This window comes from Pipistrellus kuhlii, unplaced genomic scaffold, assembly GCF_014108245.1.
Source record: "Pipistrellus kuhlii isolate mPipKuh1 unplaced genomic scaffold, mPipKuh1.p scaffold_m20_p_12, whole genome shotgun sequence".
NCBI lineage: Eukaryota > Metazoa > Chordata > Mammalia > Chiroptera > Vespertilionidae > Pipistrellus > Pipistrellus kuhlii.
Window position 1 is genome coordinate 12,336,895 of NW_023425427.1, and position 24,298 is coordinate 12,361,192.

The 24,298-nt window shown below is 36.7% G+C and overlaps 1 long non-coding RNA gene across 1 annotated transcript; it reads left to right on the forward strand.

The window, feature by feature from the left end:
• Positions 1 to 413: 413 nt before the first annotated feature.
• LOC118716744 lies at positions 414 to 23,598 on the forward strand. Its single transcript, XR_004987227.1, has 3 exons — positions 414 to 578; positions 14,024 to 14,034; positions 23,587 to 23,598. It is a non-coding gene; the product is annotated as an uncharacterized LOC118716744 (long non-coding RNA).
• The last annotated feature ends 700 nt before the right edge of the window (positions 23,599 to 24,298 follow it).

The following is a 24,298-nucleotide window of genomic DNA, read 5'->3' on the forward strand; positions in this document are numbered from 1 at the left end:
AGCATTGGAAAAAAATCCTGTGGCCTGATGAATCATGTTTCCAGTGGCATCATGCAGATTGCAGATGAGAATTTCATAGAAACAGCATGAAAGCATGCACCCCACATGCATGAGTATAACCCTTCAAGCTGGTGGGGGCAGTGTTATAGTTTGGGGCATGTTTTCCTAGAATGATTTGGGACCTTTAATTCATGTGGAACAATGTCTGAATAGCACAACATATTTAAGTATAATTACTGATCAAGTTCATCCTATCATATTGATGGTGTATCCCAATGGTGACAATTTACCATGCCATGATGTTTGTATTGTGCAGGAGTGGTTTCAAGAACATGAGGGAGACTTTACCTTGCTTAGGTGGCCCCCACATTCTCCATATCTCAATCCAATTGAGCATTTGTGGGATGAAGTTAAAAGAGCCATCAGGCAGCTGGTTCCACAACCATCACATCTCACAGAACTGGACAGTGCTATTCATCAGGCATGGTGTCAGATTCCTTGCATCACCTTTCAACATCTTGTGAGGTCAATGCCAAGAAGAATTGCCCCAGTATTGAAGGCAAATGTGGCCCAATGGGGTACTTACTGATGGGGTGGGCATAATAATCTGGCCACTTAGTGTATATCCTCAAATACAATTCATGCTGCCTAGCTAAAGCAACAAAATTATTTCATCTTGCCCATTTGAAGGCAGATATTTTCTTATTCTGTTTCTCTCATGGAGGAGGAAATACCTTTTCCAGGATACTTTTAAGTTACTTCAGTAGATGGGAAGAAAGTAGATACATAGACTTTTTTAATTTAAGTGATAAAAGGGAGTTCAGATGATGTTTGACTTTTTTATAGTGTTCTCTGCTCTTTATTTATATTCACAACATATATTTTTAAAAAAAAAAACAGGACAGTAATGGACTGTGCATCAGACATTCCTAATGTGCTGCCTCAGATCTCTCAGCCTGCTTTTTCGCTGGCTCCTCCCCAGCCACCTCTCTAGAGACTGACTCCTGCTGATGCTCATAATTATGTCACCATCGAAAGTGGTGGCTGACTCTTCCGCTCATTTTCAGAGATACGTGAAGCAATAGGCTGCAGGTCGGCCAGGGTATCTGGCTTCCCCAGGGAGAGCTTAAGGAACCAAGTGATGGAACCTAGAATTGCAGAGGAAGTAAAGTTAACCCGTGAGTAAGAGAAGATGGGAGGGAGATTAGCCAAATCACCCCTCCTTCACCTCTCTAGTGGCCCGCGTGAGTCCCAGCGCTATTCCACAGGGATAAATGACGAGGTGGTGTCTGTGCTGAAGCAACATCCAGTTTGGTGATATTCTGTTTCCTGTGCCCTTCCTCTCGCTGTTCTGAGGTTGCACCCACAAATAAAGACTCAGCACTTAAAACTACCTTTGGTAAAGGGCACTTCTGCTTGAAGTCACCTTCCTTTGAAAATCAACAATCATCAGTTACAGAGATTGTAACTTTAAGAGGTTATTAAAATGTGGGCTCTAAACATAGAAAGTGTGCTAGAGCTTGCCTCTGACAGTTTCCAATATAGCTTGTTGGTTTGGATCCCACTCAAAGAATTGTGAATGGTCGGTTAACCAATGTAAATAATCAGATACAAAGCTCAACCGAGGCACACACGGACTCTCATACACAGAACCCAATAAGATGCTGGGTCTCCGTTTTTGGGGATAAGAGAAAACCCACAGCAATTTTTCCTTGACTCCAGAGAGATAGACCATTATGCATCTGCCCACTTAGTCCTAAGGAGTTTTACTTAAATAGCAGTCTTCTGAATTGTGATGGGACTTGTCAACCATCCTTACTGGTAGAAGTGTGATAACCTACAGCCATAGGGACTGGGGCTTCCGACTGGCCCAGCAACCACATTCCTAAGTTTTGCCAAGAAATGAAAATTTATCTTCATAAAATTACCTCTATACAAAGGTTTATGGTGGCTATTTTATATAATCTCCCAAATCAGGAAATAACCTAAATATGTTTCAAGTGGTCAATGAATAACAAATAGGGCATTTCCATAGAATGGAATACTACTTATGGATAAAATAAATGCACTACTGGTTTACTTAACAATGCAGAAAAAATTTAAAAACATCATGCTAAGTGAAAGAAATCAAACTCAAAGGGCAATGCACCCTATAATTTCATTTACATGATGATAATAGATGAACAATAAGTAATAATGTGTACTTAGTAGAAATAGGGGATAAATTATATGAGTTAGAAATAAGCAGAGGAGAGAGATAATGAATTTAGGGTGTTGGAATCAGATTTAAAGTGGGATGGCAAGGAAGGTTTCACTGATAATGTTTCTTTCAGTATAGATCTGAAGTAGATGAGGGCACAAGTCTCAAAAAGGCTATTTAATAATATGTAAAAAGATCAATATAGGACTAGATCCAATGGTGTGTGGTAACATAGAGCAGGAAACTAAGCCCTGACTTGAGTACTGAGGTATATATTCGATACATAAAACATTGTAATTAATTATAAAATATTTCTATGTTAACAAGACATGAAAGGATTCCAGCCAGAAATTTAAATATTTATGAGAACATGAATATGACCATGCTGTTGTATGTGTGACATTGCATGTGTTTGGAGAGCAACATGTATCTGAAGGAAATGAGGAGGTTGAATAAGGAAGCTAACCTTATAAAATTCAGCATTATTCTGTGGAAAGAATGAGATTTATTTCAAGTTTATAACCATACAAGTGGCATAATCAGACTTGTAATAACTTTTTTTTCACCTTTTAAACACTGTTATCTGAGGTCCTCTATTGGTGATGTCCTCTGACAACAGAAAATCAGAAAAATTGAATGAAGTCAGCAGACAGCAAAAACATAAGTGACGCTGGGATTGCAAGAGAAATCAGTGTCAACTACACATGTTCTTCAGTTGTACACTCTGAAACCTTTCTCACCTTTAAGAATCTGCAAACATGAGAATTTATTTTCAATAGGTAGTGAAATGAAAGCTTTCTCCCACTTTCCTGTGGCACATCTTAATCCATTTCCCTAGTTTTGTTCAAAACCATTATACTGAAACATTTTAATTTTCATTTTATGGTTTTACTTAATGCTTCTTTATTGAAGAAAAGCAAATGCACATGTAAGAAAAAAAAAAAGAGTGTAAACCAGCTATTACAACTATTAGCACTTTGTTTCATTTCATTTCAGGCTGCTTTTTCTGTCTTTTATTTGACTGCAAGTAAAGCCTGCATTAATGGGCAGTATTATTCCTTGATTTATTTTCATTGAAAATTCTATCAGGAATATTTTACTGCATCATTAAAAATGATTTGAGAGGTTTAGTTTCAGCTTCCACGTGTAAAGACTTCAGAAGTAATCATACCAACCTTCACAATTAGAAAACATGCTCAGGAGAACTGAGCTAAATTAGCAGCAACCTGGAAATTAGACAGAAAAATAGCTTGAGATTAAACTGAAGCAATCGGTTACACAATATTATGGAAATAAGTATTTGGCAAATTTAAAAAATAATGGTTTTGTAGTTTTTGGAATGCATACAATGTTTTTGAAGAAGGATGTGGCATAACCCATGTGCCTTCTCAGGAAAAAAAAAATTATGGGAACTAGGAGTCCATTGTAGAATACTGGCAAATAATAGATGTTTAAATATTTGTAAATGCTATGGAAGATTAAAAGCCAGAGGAGCATCTCATGCTGCGATGCCTTTTTAATATTTTCTTTCATATTTTTGTGAATAACTAGATAGACGGTAAGTATTTTTGACCTGGATTTGAAATCATAATTAAACTATTGCTTTTTTTTCCCCCCAAAAAAAACAAGAGCCTTTTTTTTTTTTTTTTTAACATTTTATTGTACCATCTGAGGATTTGCCTGGTAATTAATTCCAACTTCCCATAGTTTGTCAATCAGCAATATAATATTCTTTTCATTTCCTGTGCATGTGGTCAAATTTGTTTATAATGTTATGATTTAAATTATTTACATGTATACATATATATCTGTATATATGTATATATGGAAAGATATTCATTGTTTAAAATATCCCTTAAAATGTCATAAACATTCAGCATGTAAACAAAGTAATTTGCATGTTGAAGCGATATGAATATGTTCACAGTTTAATTAGCAATGTTTTATTTTTAATGCATGAAGTATAGGTAGACATTATACTAATGTCATCTTAAATTCAGTGAAATACAGAAATTTGATATGAAGCCATGATACAAAGTAACAATGTCCTCAGGTGGTAATAAACTCTCTGAGCTTCAATTTGCTCATCTGCAAGAAAACATTAGATAGCACCTCAATGACAATTTTTTTTATAAATGTTTGTTGGGAGGTGTATAGGAATATATTTTGTAAACGTCAAGTTATCAGGCAGGTGTAATGAATTATATCCTGTAATTCAATGATGGGGTAAGATTATCAGAATTAGAGGTAAAAGCTTAATAATGGGAACATGACATTTTACCAGATAGAAACCACTTGTGATTGTCATTCAAGGAATTAATGAAAACAGTGCACAGTTGAGGCAAAATAATAGGTAATTCTATAGAATACAATATATGACCCAAAGATAACATAAAATATGTAATACATGGTCAAGGAGGCATCATTTTATAATGACTAGTGGCCTGGTGTATGGGTTCATGCACAATAAGAGGAAATTAACCTCTCTGGTTCTAGGGTGCTACATCCAAGAACTGCTACTGCCAAGTCACCACAACTAGGCAGCTCCTGTGTTGAGCATTTGCCCCCTTGGTCAATGCATATCATATGTACAGCCCAGTTGCACAGTCACTTAGCTTTTTACATCCTACACTAAAGGCCAGGTGCACGAAATTCGTGCACAGTGCAGGTGTGTGTCCCTCAGCCCAGCCTACACCCTCTCCAATCTAGCACCCCTCAAGGGATGTCTGACTGCCCAGACATCCCTCTCACAATCCAGGACTGTTAGCTCCCAACTGCTCGCCTACCTGCCTTTCTGATTGCCCCTAACCACTTCTGCCTGCCAGCCTGTTCACCCCCTAACTACTCCCTTGCCAGCCTGATTGATGCCTAAATGCTCCCCTGCCAGCCTGTTTGCCCCTAACTGCCCTTCTCTGCAGGCCTGGTCATCCCTAACTGCCCTCCTCTGCCGGCCTGGTCACCCCTAACTGCCCTCCCCTGCAGGCTTGATCACCTCAATTGCCCTCCCTTGCAGGTCTGGTCCCTCCCAAATGCCTTCCACAGCTGGCCTGATGACCTACAACTGCCCTCCTTTGTAGGCCTGGTCCCTCCCAACTACCCTCCTCTGCTGGCCACTTTGTGGTGGCCATCTTGTGTCTACATAGGAACAGGATCTTTGACCACTTGGGGGCAGCCATGTTGTGCGTTGGAGTGATGGTCAATCTGCATATTACTCTTTTATTAGATAGGATAGAGGCCTGGTGCAGAGGTGGGGGCCAGCTGGTTTGGCCTGAAGGATGTCCTGGATCAGGATGGGGGTTCCCCTTGGGGCATGAGGTGGCTTTGGCGAGGGGCTTGTGGTGTTTTGCAGGCTGGCCAGGCTCACTGGTGACCCAAGCAGAGGCCCTGGTATCTGGGTTTTTTTTATCTTCCACAATTGAAACTTTGTAGCCTGGAGTGGAGCCAAGCTTTCTGCTTGCTCCATGGCAGCAGCCATTTCTGTTGCAATTATGTATCTTCTATAATTGAAACTTTGTAGCCTTAAGACAAGGCCTGGGCCTTCCACGGTGTGTGCAAAGGTTGGCTTCCTCCATCACCAGGGGCAACTCTAGCCTCCTGCTCTTTCCAGCTCCATGATTCCCGCCATTTCTGTTTGGATTTATGTATATTCTATCATTGAAACTTTGTAGCCTTGAGTGGAGGCTTAGGCCGGCCAGGGCAGGCAGAAAGTTTGGCTTCCTCCATTTCCTGGGAAACCCACGCCTCCCTCCTGCTCTCTGTGGCAGTAACCATCTTGGTTGGGTTTATTTGCATATTTGCTCCTGATTGGCTGGTGAACATGGCTGGTGGGCATGGTTTGTGGGTGAAGCAGAGAGTTGGTTAATTTGCATATTACTATTTTATTACATAGGATTATCACGTGTAATATAATATTTGGACATTGTCCAAATAGAGATAAAATTCTACAAATTAAATTTTTATATATAGCCCCAAATAGTTGCCATCATCTACATGTCTACATTATCTGAGGATAATTCTAATTCCACAAACAACTACTATGATAAAATTTTGTATTTTAAATTTGAAAGTATTGTGGATGGATTGAAGATAAGTTACTTTTAATTTGCATTTTAATTGTTATTTTGGCTGGTAGTTATTTTAAAAATTTATATTATCTTCTATGAAAGGACACTTGCCATTTTATAACTATTGTGCAATACTTAGAAAACCTCAAAATCTAACTCTGTATCTCTAACATAGTATATAACAGTATGTGATATTCAGACCTAGAGATATTTAGACAAATGATAAGTTAGTGTATGTAAGGTAGTTGGAATTAAATTTGGCATTGAAAATGAGCATTAAATGTTAGCTATGATTATTAGTATAGGTATTGTTAATAAGAGTACTAATAATATTGACATATAATAATATTTATTAACAGCCATACCTCATGTTTTACTAGTAACTTAAAATAAATATTAGAGCTTAATATATATTATTTCATTTATTCATTAACCTGCAACTATCTTGCCACATAGAGCTAGTGTTTTCTATTCTTTAGCACATGTTCAATCACAGTTACTAATTATTTATGAGACATGGGTTTGCATTTTTTGGTAGATATTTCACTTTCCTGTAGCAATACTAGTTAATAAATAGAAAATAATATTTTAAGATGCTAAGTAAAAACAGGATCCCAATTAGCAGAAAATCCTGTCAAATATACCTCAGCATAATTAACTAGCTAATTCAGAGCTCCTCCTATTGATTTGTTTCCATATGGGCTCACTAGATCATCCTTGACAAGAACTGAAAAAAGACTTGACCCAGTAAACATGGCTCCATAGCAAAGCCCAAGCCCTGTGTAGGGAAAGGTAATTTTTTTTTCATCTATATTTTATTGATTTTTTTACAGAGAGGGATATAGAGTTAGAAACATCGATGAGAGAGAAACACCTATCAGCTGCATCATGCACGCCTTCTACTGGGGATATGCCTGCAACCAAGGTACATGCCCTTGACCAGAGTCAACCCTTCAGTCCACAGGCCGATATTCTATCCACTGAGCCAAACCAGTTAGGGTAAGAAAGGAAATTCTGACAAAGACATGTATGTAACTAAAACTTGATGCCTAAGAAATTCACAAACCCTTGAAAAAAAAAAGAAAGAGTCTGCAAGCAGAGAATGAAGGGAGATGTTGCCATGCAAACGATTCTACACCTGTGCTCATGTGATCACCGAGTACTAGGGGTAGCAGTCATCAGGGAGAACAGTTAATCCATCACACTGATAACACAGATCTCAGTTTGGGGAAGAAAGTTCAGTCCTCAAGAAAAGTGATATTTAGAGTTACCTCCTGTGTATCTGGAGAGTCCTGCAGAGGCAATGAACAGAGAGAGTGGCAAAGAACCTCTCATAGGTGTCATGGGGCATTTAGGACATAAATCAAAGGGAGTCAAAGTAGAATAGGAAGTATTATAATATATTAATATCATAATACCACCCCTGAAATAGCTCTTATGGGCTCCAAGGAACAGTTACAAGGTTAACTACAGCGCACTTGCAGGTATCACCCTGATGCTGGCAGAAAGAGCCAGCTAGATACGTTTATTTAGAAATCAGTACATATTATTGCAAGCCTCAGCTTCTGGAAGACCTTTGAAAAGCTTATTAAGTCAGGTAATAAGAATCAAATCCCAAGTGTTAATGTGTGCATAAAGTGAGAGTAAAATGCTGTTTTTCCCCACTTGGAATAAGGCAAGAAACCTGTAATGAGAGTCAAAAATCAGTCTAGACCAGAAACGGAGCCACAGGATGATGCATACAAAGCAAGAGTGGTAGATGTAGCCTATCACTCACCACCTGACAATCAGTGCAGGATAACCTGTCATCGGTGTCAAAGACTGCTTTTATTGATCAACCAATGCTTGTCAGCAGCGACTTCTGAGTAATGTCAGTCACTGCTGTCCTGTCGCCAGACTGCCTGCCCACCTGGGTGCAAGAGATGTCAGAGAAAACCACCATTTCCCTTTACAAATGATGGACAAAGTCTCTCAGGGATGGGTGGCACCACTGCAAATGGGAATAGTATGTTGGGTAGTCCTGTCAGGCAACACGTAATGAGAAAGCGTCATGCCTTGGCACCTGCTTACAAGACAGAGCGGAACATTTCTTACAATTTTTATAATAACAAATTCATATACTATGTCCCTGATCTCATTTAGAAAAACCTAACAAAAGGTATCCCAATTGGAAAAGAAGACGTAAAATCATTATTATTCACAGGTGATGATACTGTACATAGAAAACCCTAAAAAATCCATAAAAATTATTAGTTAATGAATTCCACAATATAGCAGGATACAAAATTAGCGCCAAGAAATCTATGGCATTTTTATACACCAATAGTGAGCTTACAGAAAGGGAGATTAAAAAAAAAGAAATCTCATTTACTACCACACCAAAAAATTAAGATAACCTAGGAATAAATTTAACTAAGGAGGTAAAAGACCTGTACTCAGGAAACTGCAGGACACTGATAAAAGAGATAGAGGAAGACATAAACAGATGGAAGAACATACCGTATTCATGGATTGGTAGAATCAACATCATTAAAATGCCCATACTATCCAAAGCAATCTATAGATGCAATGCACTTCCCATTAGAATGAAACAGCATATTTCACAGACCTATAATGAACTATCCAAAAATTTATCTAGAATAAATGAAGATCCGGAATAGCTGCAGCATTCCTGAGAAAGAAGAACAAAGCTGGAGGGATCTCAATACCAGACATCAAGCTGTATTACAAAGCCACTGTTCTCAAAACTGTCTGGTACTGGCACAAGAACAGACATATAGACTAATGGCATTGAATAGAGAACCCCAAAATCAACCCAAACCACTATGCTCAATTAATATTTGACAAAGGAGGCAAGAACATACAACAGAGTCAATACAGTCTCTTCAATAAATAGTGTTGGGAAAATTGGACAGGTACATGCAAAATATGAAACTAGACCACCAACTTACACCATATACAAAAATAAACTCAAAATGGATAAAAGATTTAAACATAAGACAGGAAACCATAAAAATAATAGAGGAATCCACAGGCAGCAAAATCTCAGACATATGCTGAAGCAATATATTTACCAATACAGCACCTAGTGCAACTTCAAACTTCAGAGGGAAGGTAGGGGAAGATGGGGGTTTGTGGGGAGAAATCAACTAAAGGAATTGTATGCGTGCATATAAGCTTAACCAATGGATGTAGACACCAGGGCAGTGAGAGCATGGGTAGAGGGGTGGAGGGTCAGTGGGGAGATAAAGACACATGTAATACCTTAATCAATAATGATAGAAGAAGAAAAAGAGAGAGATCCATACCTTTAAATTTTTTTAAAATTAAAAATAAAATAATAGATATGAAAAAAAAATCTTTTTTTAGCCGAAACCGGTTTGGCTCAGTGGTAGAGCCTCGGTCTGTGGACTGAAAGGTCCCGGGTTCGATTCCAGTCAAGGGCATGTACCTTGGTTGCTGGCACATCCCTGGTAGGGGGTGTGCAAGAGGCAGCTGGTCAATGTTTCTCTCTCATAGATGTTTCTAGCTCTCTATCTCTCTCCCTTCCTCTCTGTAAAAAAATCAATAAAAATATATTTAAAAAAAATTCTTTTCTTAACTCAACAAATCTAATCTCATTTTATATGATTACCTTCATTATATTCCCATTATGTAAGAGCAAAGATATAACATCTAAACACCATATTTTATTTTATATTTTCTAATTTTTACATTTAGATACAACCTAATATCATTTTACAAATAATTTTAAAAACCATGCAAACACAATTAAGACTTCTTTGCTACTGTTTCCATATTTGCATATTTAATATTCAACAGTGTTCTAGAAAGCCTACCACGTGCATATGCAAATAGGAAAACACACTCATACACACACACACACACACACACACACACACACACACACATATACGCACTTATTTTTTTTTCCATTTCATTTTGTTTCATTTCTGTGTCTGACCAGCATAGTCCAGAATTTATATTTTAAGCTATTAGAGACGTACAATTTATTTAACTCTGCAAAAGTGTGAAGGTTATCCATCAATATTATTTAAAAAATATTTTGGCATTTGTGTGTCTTCCTGATAGCATCAAGATCTAAAGTGTTGTTTTTCTTATTGCTTTTTGGATTACAATTTTTGTATATTCAGATGCAAAATGTTTAATTGATAGTTTTATATATTTGGTCTTCTTTTTTCTTTTTTCTTTTTTTAAAAAATCTTTTTTTAAAATTTCTTTATTGATTAAGGTATCACATATTTGTCCTCAACCCCCATTTCAATCCCCCACCCCTCCCCACTCATGCCCCCACCCCCTATTGTCCTTGATCACTGGTTAGGCTCATATGTAGGCACACAAGTCCTTTGGTTGATCTCTCCCTTTTATCCCCACCCTCCCTCTAAAAATTTTTATTGTTGAAATTATTGCATACGCCTCCCTTTATCCCCCAGTCACCCCTTCTAGTCCGTCCTGGTTTTCTGTCCTAGGCTTTCACCACCCTATTGTCTGTGTCCATAGCATATATGCATACAAGTTATTTGGTTAAAGAGATCATTTTTATTATTTTAACTAAGATATTGATTCATTTATGAAGGTATATAGAAAATTCTTTTGCCTATATGTGTGCCTGTGTGCACGCATATATGAATGCAAAAAAATCAACTTAAAATTATTGTTAAAAATAATTTTGCAGTAGAATGTGTCATTACACAAGTATACATGCATATAGAAATTTATGGAATAACAGGCTTTAATATATACAACTGATTTAACATTGACTGACTTATTAGAAACATTTAAAACTTAAAAAAAATCATGAAGATTTAAAAATATTCAGCATTGCGATTTTTCAAAATTTTAGAGAAAGTGTTCTTTATTCCTACTTATTATATCTTTTTCTCCATTATTTAATTTTATCATATATATATATATATATATATATATATATTCAGAAATACCGTACCTCCTACCTAATAAAAGAGTAATACACAAATTAACCATTATTCCACTACACCTACCAGCCACACCTACAAGATATGCCCACCAGCCAATCAGAGCAAGTATGCAAATAAACCCAACCAAGATGGCTATGGCCACAGAGAGCAGGAGGGAGGCTTAGGTTTCCCAGGCAATGGAAGAAGCCAAGCTTTCCGCCTGGCCTGCCCTAGCCGACCTAAGCCTCCACTCAAGGCTACAAAGTTTAAATTATAGAAGGTAAACAAATCCAAACAGAAATGGCTACAGCCATGGAGTGAGCTGGAGGCTTGGCTCCGCTTCAGGTACAAAGTTTCAATTGTAGAAGGTAAATAAATTCCAGATGCCAGGGCCTTCACTTGGGTTCCCAGGGGCGACTGCAAACCACCACAGGCCTCTTGCTTAGGCTACCCCACACCCCAAAGGACAACCTGATCCGGGACATCCTTCAGGGAAAACCAGCTGGTCACCACCCATGCACAATGCCTCTATCCTATCTAATAAAAGAGTAATATACAGATTGACCATCATTCTAACACACAATAGCTGCCCCCATGTGGACACAAGATGGCCACCATAGATGGCCAGCAGGGGAGGGCAGTTGTGAGGGAACAGGCCTGTAAGTGAGGGCAGTTGAGAGGGACCAGACCTGCAAGAAAGGGCAGTTGGAGGCAATCAACCCTACAGGGGAGGGCAGTTAGGGCTGACCAGACCAGCAGAGGAGGGAAGTTGGGAGCAAACAGGCAGGCAGGGGAGGAGTTAGACATCAATCAGACTGTCATAGGAGTGATTAGGGGGTAATCAGTCTGGTAGGCAGAAGCGATTAGAGGCAATCAGGAAGGCAGGCATGTGAGTAGTTGGGAGCCAGCAGTCCTGGATTGTGAGAGGGATGTCCAACTGCCCATTTAGGCTTGATCCCACCGGACAGTCAGACATCCCTCAAGGGGTCCCAGATTGGAGAGGGTTCAGGATGGGCTGAGGGACACCCCACCATCAGGCCCTGTGCATGAATTTCATGCACTGGGCCTCTAGTAGTTCAATAAAAATAAATGCTTACAGTGCAAACTAAGTAATTGAGAAAGTTTGATTGACTTGGTGATAAAATTTAAAAAACACTTCAAATCATAATAATTGTTATAAAATGCATATTTAATTTTCTTACATAGAAAAATATAGTTGAATTTATTTATAGTGTTATATTCAATATTATTGATAAATTACTGTTGAATTTACATAATTTAATTATAGATTTCTTAAGTACTAGTTTTATTGATTAGAAAACTTACTAATGCAAAGATATCAATTTTTCCAAGGTGATTTATAGTTACTGTGTAATAGTTATCAGACTCTCAGTAGATTTTTATAGATATTGGCAAGCTGATTCTAAATTTTCTATTGAAATGCACATTGTCATAAAAAGTCAATAGAAAAAAAAAACAGGGCTGTGATTTTTATACCAATAGATATGAAAGCATTACCCAACAAATCACATAAGGACAGTGTAATATTTTGTGCAACATAGACGAATGGTGCAATGGGACAGAATAAAGAATCCAGAAATAAAACTTTCAGCACTTGTTTCTATTTATAAGGCACCATCAAGTAGAAATAATAATATCTAAAGTTCAGCTACTCAGACTCTTTACATAGCATTCCTATTTCTATCCATTGAATCACTTGAGGTTCTACTGGTGTTAGAAACACACATTAAATTAGAAGTTCTGGCAGTAACCTCTTGGAATTTGACTTTATATCACATATTCTTGTGTTATGAATGTGCACTAAAACCTCAGAGCCCCTCATCCAAACCTTTAAGTTTGGATGTTCATAAAAATTATACTATCAGTTTTTATTTAAATCCTTTCTACTTATTTATTATACATTTTAATTGTCTCTCGAATACATTTTCTGTTCTCTTATCATTTTTCCTCCTCATTCCCTCTCACTTTTTTGTTCATATACACTGAGTAATTCTCTTCCTTTTTTCCTCCACAACTCTATAGTATAGGTACTACTATAGTTTTACTTCTCAACTGAGGGAATTGGTATATGAAGAGTACTAAGGACAATTGACAAAGGACATATGGCTGGTAACTATATTTGAGTCAAAAATATCTGATCTGAACTTATAGCCAATGGTGCCTTTAAATTATTAAAATAATCATTTTGAACAAATATTGAACACTTAACTATTTATTGCCTTTTTAAAAAATATATATTTTATTGACTTTTTACAGAGAGGGAGAGAGATAGAGAGTTAGAAATATTGATGAGAGAGAATCATTGATCAGCTGCCTCTTGCATACTCCCTACTGGGGATGTGCCCCCCACAACCAAAGTACATGCCCTTGACTGGAATCGAACCTGGGACCTATCAGTCTGTAGGCTGAGCCAAACTGGTTTCAGCTATTCATTGCCTTCTGAGGAAAGGAACTCATTGATACCTACTGGTGCAACCTCTCTGGAAAAGAATTTGGCTGCTTGTCAGTAGTCATACTGAATGTGCAAATGAAAATGAATCTTGAACAAATCAGATGTAAAGCCTCTACTTCAATAGTATTCATATGTGAGGCTTTAGCAACAGTCCTTGGTCAAATTGGTTTAAGTTGTTTTCTTGTTCCAGCTTATGACACAAGGTCAAATTAGCTTCTTTCGACTTCCCTGAAACTGCTTCCCTCACTCTGAACCTTTCACAAACTTATGGATATACCATATTGTTTTTATAAGTCTGGGTTCTCTTAGTTTTAAGGGAAAAACACAAGTTGAGCTAGATTTAGGCCAGAAGAGCGTCATGTCTATGGCGAAGGATGGACAGGGCTGCAATGAGGAATCTGGGCTACTTGGCTGTGATTGTTCTAATTCTGTTGGACCGGCCTGTGGGTTTTGTGTAGCCTTGGCTTCTTTCTGTAAGTCAGGGTCCTTCTTGCAGCTGTTCTGTTCTTTTCACGTGTGGGTCAAGACACTTTGGGCTTCAGCAGTTATTTCTGAGCCACGTTCTCAACTTCATTTCCAGAATTTTTATTAGCTTTGTATGATTCTGGGACAAAATAATTTAAAAAATAGAAATGTATTTACCAGAAATGCAAGTATGTCAAACTCAGAGGGACTGAGTAATAAATATCTTCAAAACTCTTGTGGAAAGCACAAGTGGCATTCCAAGGAGGGAAACCACAGTTTTACCATTTAGTTTATTATTAAGATCTGGGGGGGAAAAGTCTCATGATTATTCTATTTATAAAGGAGGCTATGTGATATACCTACAGATTCCAGAATTTAAAAAGTCAGTGATAAAATTGTTTTCCTTAGGTAATCAATAATTTATAGGAAAAAAAGCTAGGGATTAACTTAATTTGGGAACTAAAATAAAAGCTCTGATATTTTGGGTTTATCTTGGGGTGAAAAGAGATAAACCACTCAGTTCCCACCAAAGGGCATGCTGTTCATGCTTATTGCTAATTTGGCAGGATAATGTGTTAGCTTTATTCCCTTGGTCCCTGGCTGTCAAGTATCTGTATGCTTTATTTGACCAATTTCATTTGCATAGATATGACAAGAGGTGTTGATTAATTCACAGAAATCTCCTTACTTGGTTTAGCAAAACCAAAACCATATTCTATTTTAAGACTTATAATTTAATGCCGTCTTGAAGCCTCGTAGGTCCCCTGAGAATATAACTCTATTGCACTTTCAGAAATATTCTCCTTTTGCTATCATTAGCTCAGCTGTCGAGGTCAGGAACAAAGAACCATTTCATTCACCTCAGTTGGGTTATAGTGTAGCACCTATAATCTTATCAAACTAAAGAACTGTAGTATAATTTATAGATAGCTTTCTTTCTGTCTCATCATATGATATTTTTTGTGGTGCTAGGCCAGTCATGTTATGAATTAACTTAGGGGACACAACTTTGTTTTTCTTTCCTTTTCTTTAAAAACAAAAATATTTATTTATTTGATAATCTTCACCCCTAGGATATTTTCCCATTGATTTTTAGAGAGAGTATAAGGGAGGGGGAAAGACAGAAAAAGAGAAACATCCATGTGAGAGAGACCTTTGGTTGCCTCCCACACAAGTTCCAACCAGAGCCAGGGATGGAGCTTGCAGTGGAAGTACTTGCCCTTGACCTGGATCTAATCTAGGACCCTTCATTCTGTGGGCTGATGTTCTATCCTCTGAGCCAAACCATTAGGGCCAATTTTGTTTTTCAATAGCTTATCAGCATTGAGGCTTCTCCTTACTTCTAGACTTTACCTATTTTTTGTTTATCCAAGAATTTCTTACTTTTCTTTGAGTAAGGAGACATAAAAGTAACTCACTCATAAACCTTCATATTTCTCTGGAGAAACCAAAAAATTCTTCTATATTTCCACATAGATTGAAGTTCATTTTTATAGTAACTATACAAATCAACGAAATTCTCTTGAACATCCTCATTACTATCCATACTATATAAAAACTTCTTAAGTTATTTAAATCTCATGAATATGCTCTTTTTGGATGGGAAATATGTTTTCTTTACTGAATACACCTAAATTGGCACAAATATTTATAATTAATTAATCTTCTACTTTCAGAGACACAGAGAGAGCGGAACTTGCATTTATAAGTGCGAGGTACACAGAAGATATACACATAAAATGTTAATTACTTTGCTATTGCTAAAATTGAAGAACAGCAAAGTTTGCAACTTCAAAATATGCCTTTGGCTAAGAGCTGGTTATTTTTAAGAAACAGGGGGCAGAGGGGAGGCTCTGCAAATCAAGTAGAAGCTACCCTTTCATAAGATACATTGACATTTGTAAGAGAAATCTCCATTTATATAGATGTTGCCCTCTCTATGCCAGGAAGAAAAAATATGACTAAATCTCTAGAAACTTACTAATGGGGAAGGAAAGCGTTTAGATTTGCATAACAGCTATAGTCTTGTTACTTGTGATACCTTTGTAATTAGCTGGTTATTAATAACAGAAAAGGAGCAAAAGGAAGACCACGCATTATAGGCATGTCAGTTGGGCAGTTTCACCACCCAGCTCCCTCTCCCCAAGGAACCACCGGCCCATTTCCCACAGATCACCAGGGGAAGGGAGCTCAACAAAGAGGAGGTGACTATGTGTACAGTGAGTTGTGATGACTATGAAAGATGCCTGTCAGTCAAACCTGGAAACAGAGCTCATTGGCCAAAATAGGCAAGGCCACTCCAACCCAGTGAAATTTGGGAATACATAATCCCCTTAAAAAGAAGCACACACTCTCTTGGTCCTTGGCTCTTTGCTCTTGGCTCCTGACTCTCTCAGCTCTCTGGTTCCTTTGGTTTTGTTTCTGCCTGTGTTCTTTTCATAGCCATGTAGCCATGCAGACCCCACATGCAATGGCTGAATGGGCTGCAATGGGAAACACAAATTAAGGTAGCCTGATGCTGTACTGGGCTGTGCAGACATGGAATGGAAGCTCTGGACACTGGTTCTGATGTTAGCCCTGCTAACAACAAAATGGGACTTACTCCTTGCGGGGAACTGAGGGAAATGGGACTTTCAAAACTCAGGGGTTTAATTCCACAGAAGTAAAGCTTTGTACAATATTTCATCCACTCATTTAAGTCTCAGAAAATGCATTTTCTTATGATATCTTAAGAAGCCAACTCCCATGAGCAACAGGTGGGGACATGAACCTCTCTTCACCGATACACATGTTACTGAGCTTTTCCTGGCAATCTCATGTTAACAGGCCTTCCCCCATCCTAGAGAAAGTCCAGTCTTGTCTTCCTTAGGACCAGAATTAAGGCCACTGGCCCGAATTTCTGCTCCATGTTAAATTCCAGCCCATTCCAATTGCCTGCATGTGGAGTATCCATGGTTTGCATGGCGATGGACCATGTGTCTGCTTAAGGCCACAGGACAAATGGGAGAGAACATATGAGTGCCTTGGTGAGTGCGGGCCACAGAGCAAGAGAGAGAAAGAGCAAGCAAGAGAGAGAGAACTCTTTAGGGATTTAACTTTCCAACATTTCAAGGGGTTTACCCCCTTCACTGCCAGACTGACAGGCTGGCATCACCCCTTCTCATGTGCCCACCTATCCCTTTGTTAGACCCTATCCCCCAGTAATCTCAAGGAATGGACCAGTTGTTCCCTGCCTGGGGAGTGTGAAACTGCAGCTTCCTAGTAAAACTGCTCAGATGACCATGCTTATAATGTCTGGCCTCCCCTTTGCTTTCTTTTATTAATATTAACTAGCTAATTACAATCATAATATAACTATTTAGCATATAAGTATAGATGAGTGTGTGTATAAGTATACATGGGTGTACACTGTATTATATTGTAGAATATCACACATTAAAAGTGTGAATATATTTTCATAAATTGTAGGCGTTTCTTAATTAGCCTTCATAAAGTGTTTACATTTTATCTTAACTTTTTGTATTCACAGTTTCAAATAAATGAACTTGCATATATTTACCAAGCCCATGTTGTCTTTTTCATTAATTTTGCCTTTATTATAAATTAGTCTCATATTTCCTGTATGTTTATTTGTTTTACTTTTAAGCATCTTGTGTAGTACTTTGTTTTTATTCTCTTCTCCTATAATAAATTAAAGAAAATATGTTTTCAATTGGTAAAACATTGACTGACTTCCGTAAGTTTTAAATGATGCATTATCATTGCCATTTATTTCTGGATACTTTATAGGTCAAATTTTAATTTTTTTTTCTCTCTTGAGAATTATTGAATTTTTTTTAAATTCCTAGAATTTTAATATGCAGGGTAGGGGTATTTCTCATCTGTTCTTAATTTCTAGATTTAAAAAAATGTCATCAGAAACTAATATACTCTCTGAAAGTTATGGAAATACTAAGTTGAAAATTAAATAATACTCTATTTATTAAAATACTTCATAGTTATATAAAAATGTTTTACATGTATAATCTACAATAGTTAAATTAACAGAAGCAGAGAGTAGAATGCAAGTTGCCGAAGACTTAGAACAGGGGAAGACAGAAAGATGTTGGTCAACATGCACAATGTTTCAGTTATGCCAGATGAGTAACTTCGGGAAATCTGATGCTTTATTTATATACAAAGCACATCATATATAGTACATAGTATTTGTAATACATATTATATATTATGTGTGGTAGTAATATATGTAATATAGCATATATGAATACATATATACTATTACACAAATGGTATATAATGTGTGTAGTATATATGATACGTAGTATGTATAGTGTTTATAGCTTAATTGTGGTTATCATTTCACAATGTGCACATGTATTAAAATATCAAGTTGCATACTTTAAATGCATACAAATTTTATTTGTCAATTATACTTCAATGAAGCTGACAAAATAGAAATCATCCTCTGTCCAAAAATTTTAGTGTATATATTTAATATAAAGTCAATATACATAAATTGCATAAAGTACATATGTGTACAAACACACACATATATATAACTACAGGCCTGGTACATGAAATTTATGCACTTGGGGGGGCCCCTCTTGCAGTCCGGGATCCATCAGGGGATGTCCAACAGAAGGCTTAGGGCTGCAGTCGGACATCTTTAGTGCTGCTGTGGAGATAGAAGAGGTTCCGGCCACCACTGCTGCACTCCCCAGCAGTGAGCTTGGCTTCTAGCTGTGCGGCACTCGCCCTGCATTGAGCATCTGCCCCCTGGTGGTCAGTGTGCATCATGGAGACCAATCATTCTACTGTTCAGTCGATTTGCATATTGACCTTTTATTATATAGGATATTAAGTGGTAGTAGTTAGTTTCCTACATTTATTTTCCTGTTGAAGGATAACTGAGAAACCAAAACTCAAGTAACCAAGTCTAGAGAAAGTGGCAAAGCAATCACATTTGTTCCTTCTCTTCTTCCTTTTCTATCTACAAGCTGGAGACATCCTATATCAGTTTATTGTTACTCTTTCCTAATTTTATGTAATTGTACTCAAATTCTCTCAGAATATAGTAAGGAAGGACATTTTCTTAAGTTTATCCTTTTATGAAAAATGTCCTTGATTAATAAAAAATCATAGTCATCTTATGATTCAGAAGTTTCCGGAAATGTAGGAAAATTTGATGCTGTATTCCCACAATGGATCCATTTGAATGAGCCCAGGAAACCTCCTACGCATGTGTGTACATGTGTGCACGCTGGTGTGTGTATGTGTGTGTGTGTGTGTGTGTGTGTGTGTCTAGGGGAGTACTGGTAGAGAGGAGAACATCTTAAGGGAAGGGAGGATCCAAGATTCAAGTTTACTAAAGAAGGACTAAAAGAGAAAAGATCTGAATAACGGAAAATGTCATTCATATTCCTTTCCTAATATATTTTCATGAACCTCAGTATGCACTTCCATGAAGTGCACATCGAATTGAAAACTCTTATTTCACTATGTGAATGTCATTATATATTCATGTAACATTTGGTTGCAAATAATCTATTCCCAGCTTAATCACAAAGGGTAAAACAATGAAATGATTCATAGTCAGGAAATGTAGCTAGACCCCACGAGGGACTGAAACCAGGAATTTGCATGCAGAGGAACTGAGTTTATTATCACATTTTCAGGATTGCCTTGCTTCTTTTCTCTCAAATTTCCCCGAAGGTCTTTTTTTTATTCTTTTCTCACTCTTGTAGATCTTTTAAAATGCTTTTGTGCATGTGATTAAAAGCCCATCTCTAACCTAATTGTAATTTAAACTCAAAACTTAACCTCAAATTAATTCTCACATTAACTCTAACCCTAATGCTAATTATAAGCTCAACACTGACACTAACCCTAAACCTTAACTCTAATTCTAACTCTAACTCAAAATCAAACCCTCACCATAACCCTAATTTAAACCCAAACTGAATGTTCAAAGCTAACTTAACCCAACACTACAAAAAAAGCCAATCTCAGCTTTCCATAATTCCATATTTGACCATAATTGAATTTCCTCAGACCAGTCAGTAAGAACAACCCTATCCCACAATTATTTGTCTTCCTAACTATATAGCTACTTCACATATTACATTTTTAATTTTTTTCTCTAGATTAAAAGCTCCTATATGTTTTGTTCTGCAGAGTCTAGTATAATGCCTGTCAAGAAGGAAACCTCCAATACATATATGTTCAATAAATGCTAGATAAATTTCAGAGTCCAAGAATATGTGCAAAAATCGTTGACGTGTAAGCTAAATAGATCTATTAGAGGTGAGTTTGTATGTGAGTGAGAAAGAGAGAGCATATGAGAGACTCCAGAATACAGAATGGCTGAATGTAGGTATTGCAAATAAGGGAACAATAGCCTGGAAGCCTATCCTCCTTTTCCTTTCAAACTCAAATGATAATTATCATAGACCATAATCAGCCTCTTCACTGTAAATTATGATTTTACTGTAGCTCCACTTCTTGAATGAACATCCGGAGGTGGTAAGAGGTGGTTCTGCCAAGTCAACCCTTACCCCCAATTGTTTCTCTCTCACTATAATCTGCTGATTGCTCATCAGACACCAAATGTGAAGTCACATATTTCACATATATTATCTTACTCCATATGCACATCAACTTTATGATGTGGATGCTGTGATTACCAGCCCAAGTCTGTAGATGAAGGAAAAGACTCGGGGATTTGGTACACTGGTAGCTATGACTTAGTTTAAAAAATAGTAGAGTGAGGCTCAGCTGACTTGGCTTTGTGATTGAGCATCGACTTATGAGCCAAGTGGTCACAGTTGGGTTGCTAGTCAGGGACATGCTCATGCTCTGGTTGCAGACTCCATCCCCTGTGTAGGGTGTGCAGATCCCCTGTGTGGACTGTGCAGGAGGCAGCCGACTGATGATTCCCTCTCATCATTGATGTTTCTATCTTTCTCTCCCTCTTCCTTCCTTTCTGAAATCAATAAAAAAATATTTTAAAAATGTTTTAATGGTAGAATGAGGATTTTCATGGACCAGTCTGATTCTAAAGCTCATGCTCTTACCTAGGACTTTAAGCTACTTCATTATTATTCCCAGGAAATTTAGGCTGTTAGCAAAGTCTCAAGTGATCTCACTTAGATTTTTACCAATTTCATGGACCTTAATTTTATAGCCCATCTTCCATCCCACATATAAGTACCACATATCTGTCATATCCACTTTAAATGCACTTTCGTATGAGAACTTTAACTCATGTTACAATGCTACATGATAATAAAAATAAACAAAAAGCCTTGTTTGTTGATATTTCTGTCTTCTTCCTAAAGGACATTGCCCAATTGTTAATGGAACCGAGTAAAATTCCTAATTTTATCAATAGAATAATTTATTATGCCATTTTCTCTCATGTTTGCTTTGTATTTTCCAAGTTTTGCTGCTTTACCCTGAATTTATGAAATGTAATTCTTAAATACTATTTTCTATGATTTATTAAAAAATGTACCTGTTAAATCCTTTATAATTTTAAGAGTTGTGCAATGATAAGATAATCTCTTTTGTCTCATCTTTCTCCTTTTGTTGTTCCTTTTATTTTGCTGCTTATCTTGTAAATGCAATGCATCTTAAAGTGGTCTTTTTACCTGCTCCTTTCCCACCACACATTTCTTTTTTCTTTATTGATTAAGGTATTACAAATGTGTCCTTATTCCCCCAATATCCCCCCACTCCTCACCCATACCCTCACCGCCTGGTGTCTAAGTCCATTGGTTAGGCTTATATGCTTGCATATAAGTCCTTTGATTGATCTCTCCCCCTTACCCCTACCCTGCTCCTTTTGTGAGAGCACTTCAGATTTTAAAATCAGGATTTGGAGTTAGAGCTGTCTTTAATTTTTTACTGCTACCAATTATTAGCTTAATGAGTCATTTAATCTCCCCAAATGATAATATTACATTGAGTTGTTGTATAGAATAAAGAAAGTAACTAATTTACCTTTACATTTTGCTCTTCAGAGTCCTTCAGAATGGCATTTTAAAACTCTTTTTGACAACCTCTGCCACAATTAAATCAGCACATTTTTCATATGCCACTTTCCTATCACATTGCTTGTTATTTCCCACCTTCAGTGCCCTATTTTATGTATATGTAGAGGAAATAACATTGCAAGATTGCTGAGAGAGAGAGAGAGAGAGAGAGAGAGAGAGAGAGAGAGAGAGAGAGAGAGAGAGAGAGAGAGGGAATTTTCAATTTTAATATTCATTAACAAGAAACTGATGGTATTGTTGGATGACATGAGCTTCAAATCTAATGAGTAATGACTATTTAGGAAGAAGAGCTTTCTATGACTTATGAGATTACCTGGGGAGAAAGGAATTGCAGCTACTTCAAGGGTCTGTGGCAACTTGCTCAGTAGCAACAAGTGAATGTGAATAAGGGAATTTGCACAGACGTGACTAGCCACAAAGCTCATGCTGCTAAGTACCATAGCATTTAACATGTTCTTTGTCCTCACAGTTCATGTTCTCATTTTAAGTGACTCTTTCTTTCAAAGGTACCCCACATAAAGCTTCGTAAACAGATAAACTTAAGATTTTAATAGCAAGCAATACAGAATTAACTTTGATAGGACTAATTCATTCACTAATGAAAATCTAACATTAAGCTTATTATCTTAGAATCCAGAGCCTTGCTTATAATGAGATAACCTTATTAAATTAGAGAATGTGACTATTTTTTTATTTAAATTGAGGACATCATATTACCAGGGCTACAATATTTTTTCAACCACAGAGTATTCCTGTTCATTAAAACAACAAATTTTTGCTACAAAAAATTATAAACAGATAGGTAGATAGATATTTTTTAAGATCACACTAAACATAGTTACAAGTTCTGCTGGAGACCAGAACACAACTCTATTACTTAGTAGAATAACTAAAAAATAAATAAATCCATATAATTTCAATAATATATGGTAATTTAGATTGTAACTTGCAAACCCCTAAGCTTCTGACCAGTCTTGGTAGAAAGTTATAAACACTCTCATTAACACTCCCTGTCAAAAAAAAATTGTAGGTGTCTATGTATTTTATATACAAGTCTTTTATATACAAGTATTTTATATACAAGTTTTCTGTCATATATGTACATCAATTATTTTCTACAACTGTGAAACTTGCATTTTCATTTTCTTATCAGGTGTTTTTCACTGAGCAGAAAGTCTGCTTTATAAGAAGCCCAAATACATACATTTTTTATTTTATAATAGGCCTTTTAAAATTTTGTATAGGAAATATTCTACTATTCATAATCATAAAAACCTCCAGAAGCTTTATAGTTCAAGCATTTATATCTATATCTATGATTCAGTTATATATGATGTGAAATAGGAGTCAAAGTTATTTTTTAAAATATATTTTATTGATTTTTTACAGAGAGGTAGGGAGAGAGATAGAGAGTTAGAAAAATCAATGAGAGAGAAACATGGACCAGCTGCCTCCTGCACATCCCATACAAGGTACATGCTCTTGACTGGAATCAAACCTGGGACCTTCCAGTCTGCAGGCTGATGCTCCAACCACTGAGCAAAACCGGTGAGGGCAGAAGTTATTTTTTTACTACTGTTTGTTGATGACTTTATTTTCCCCCTTTGAATTGTGTAAGCACTCTTCTGGCAAATCAATTGTCTTCATACATGAGTCTATTTGTAGACTGTTCTGTTTCATTGATCTATTTGCCTGTCTATATTTTACTGCTGCAAAATTTTATCTGTATATCAATTATAAATCCCACAACATATTGTCATTATTTTTTTCAGTAAAAACGTAAGTTTATTAGTAAATAAAAAGCTTTGTAATTTCTGATTATCTTTATTTCTTTGTATAGATATAAATTTAAATCAATTATCAATTTTCTTTTACCTGAAGAAATTTTAAAAAGTTTTTCTGGCAATAAATTATACTTTCTTGAGTTTGAAAGTCTTTATTTTGCCATTATTAAAAAAAAAAAAAGATATTCTTAATTAGGTATGACATCCTAGGTCTATAGGAATTTTTCTCTTCTCCCAGTCCTTGAAAGATCCCACTCTCTTGTCTTCTGTTTTGCTTAGTTTCTGATGAGATGTTTGCTATCATTTTTATTCTTGTTACCC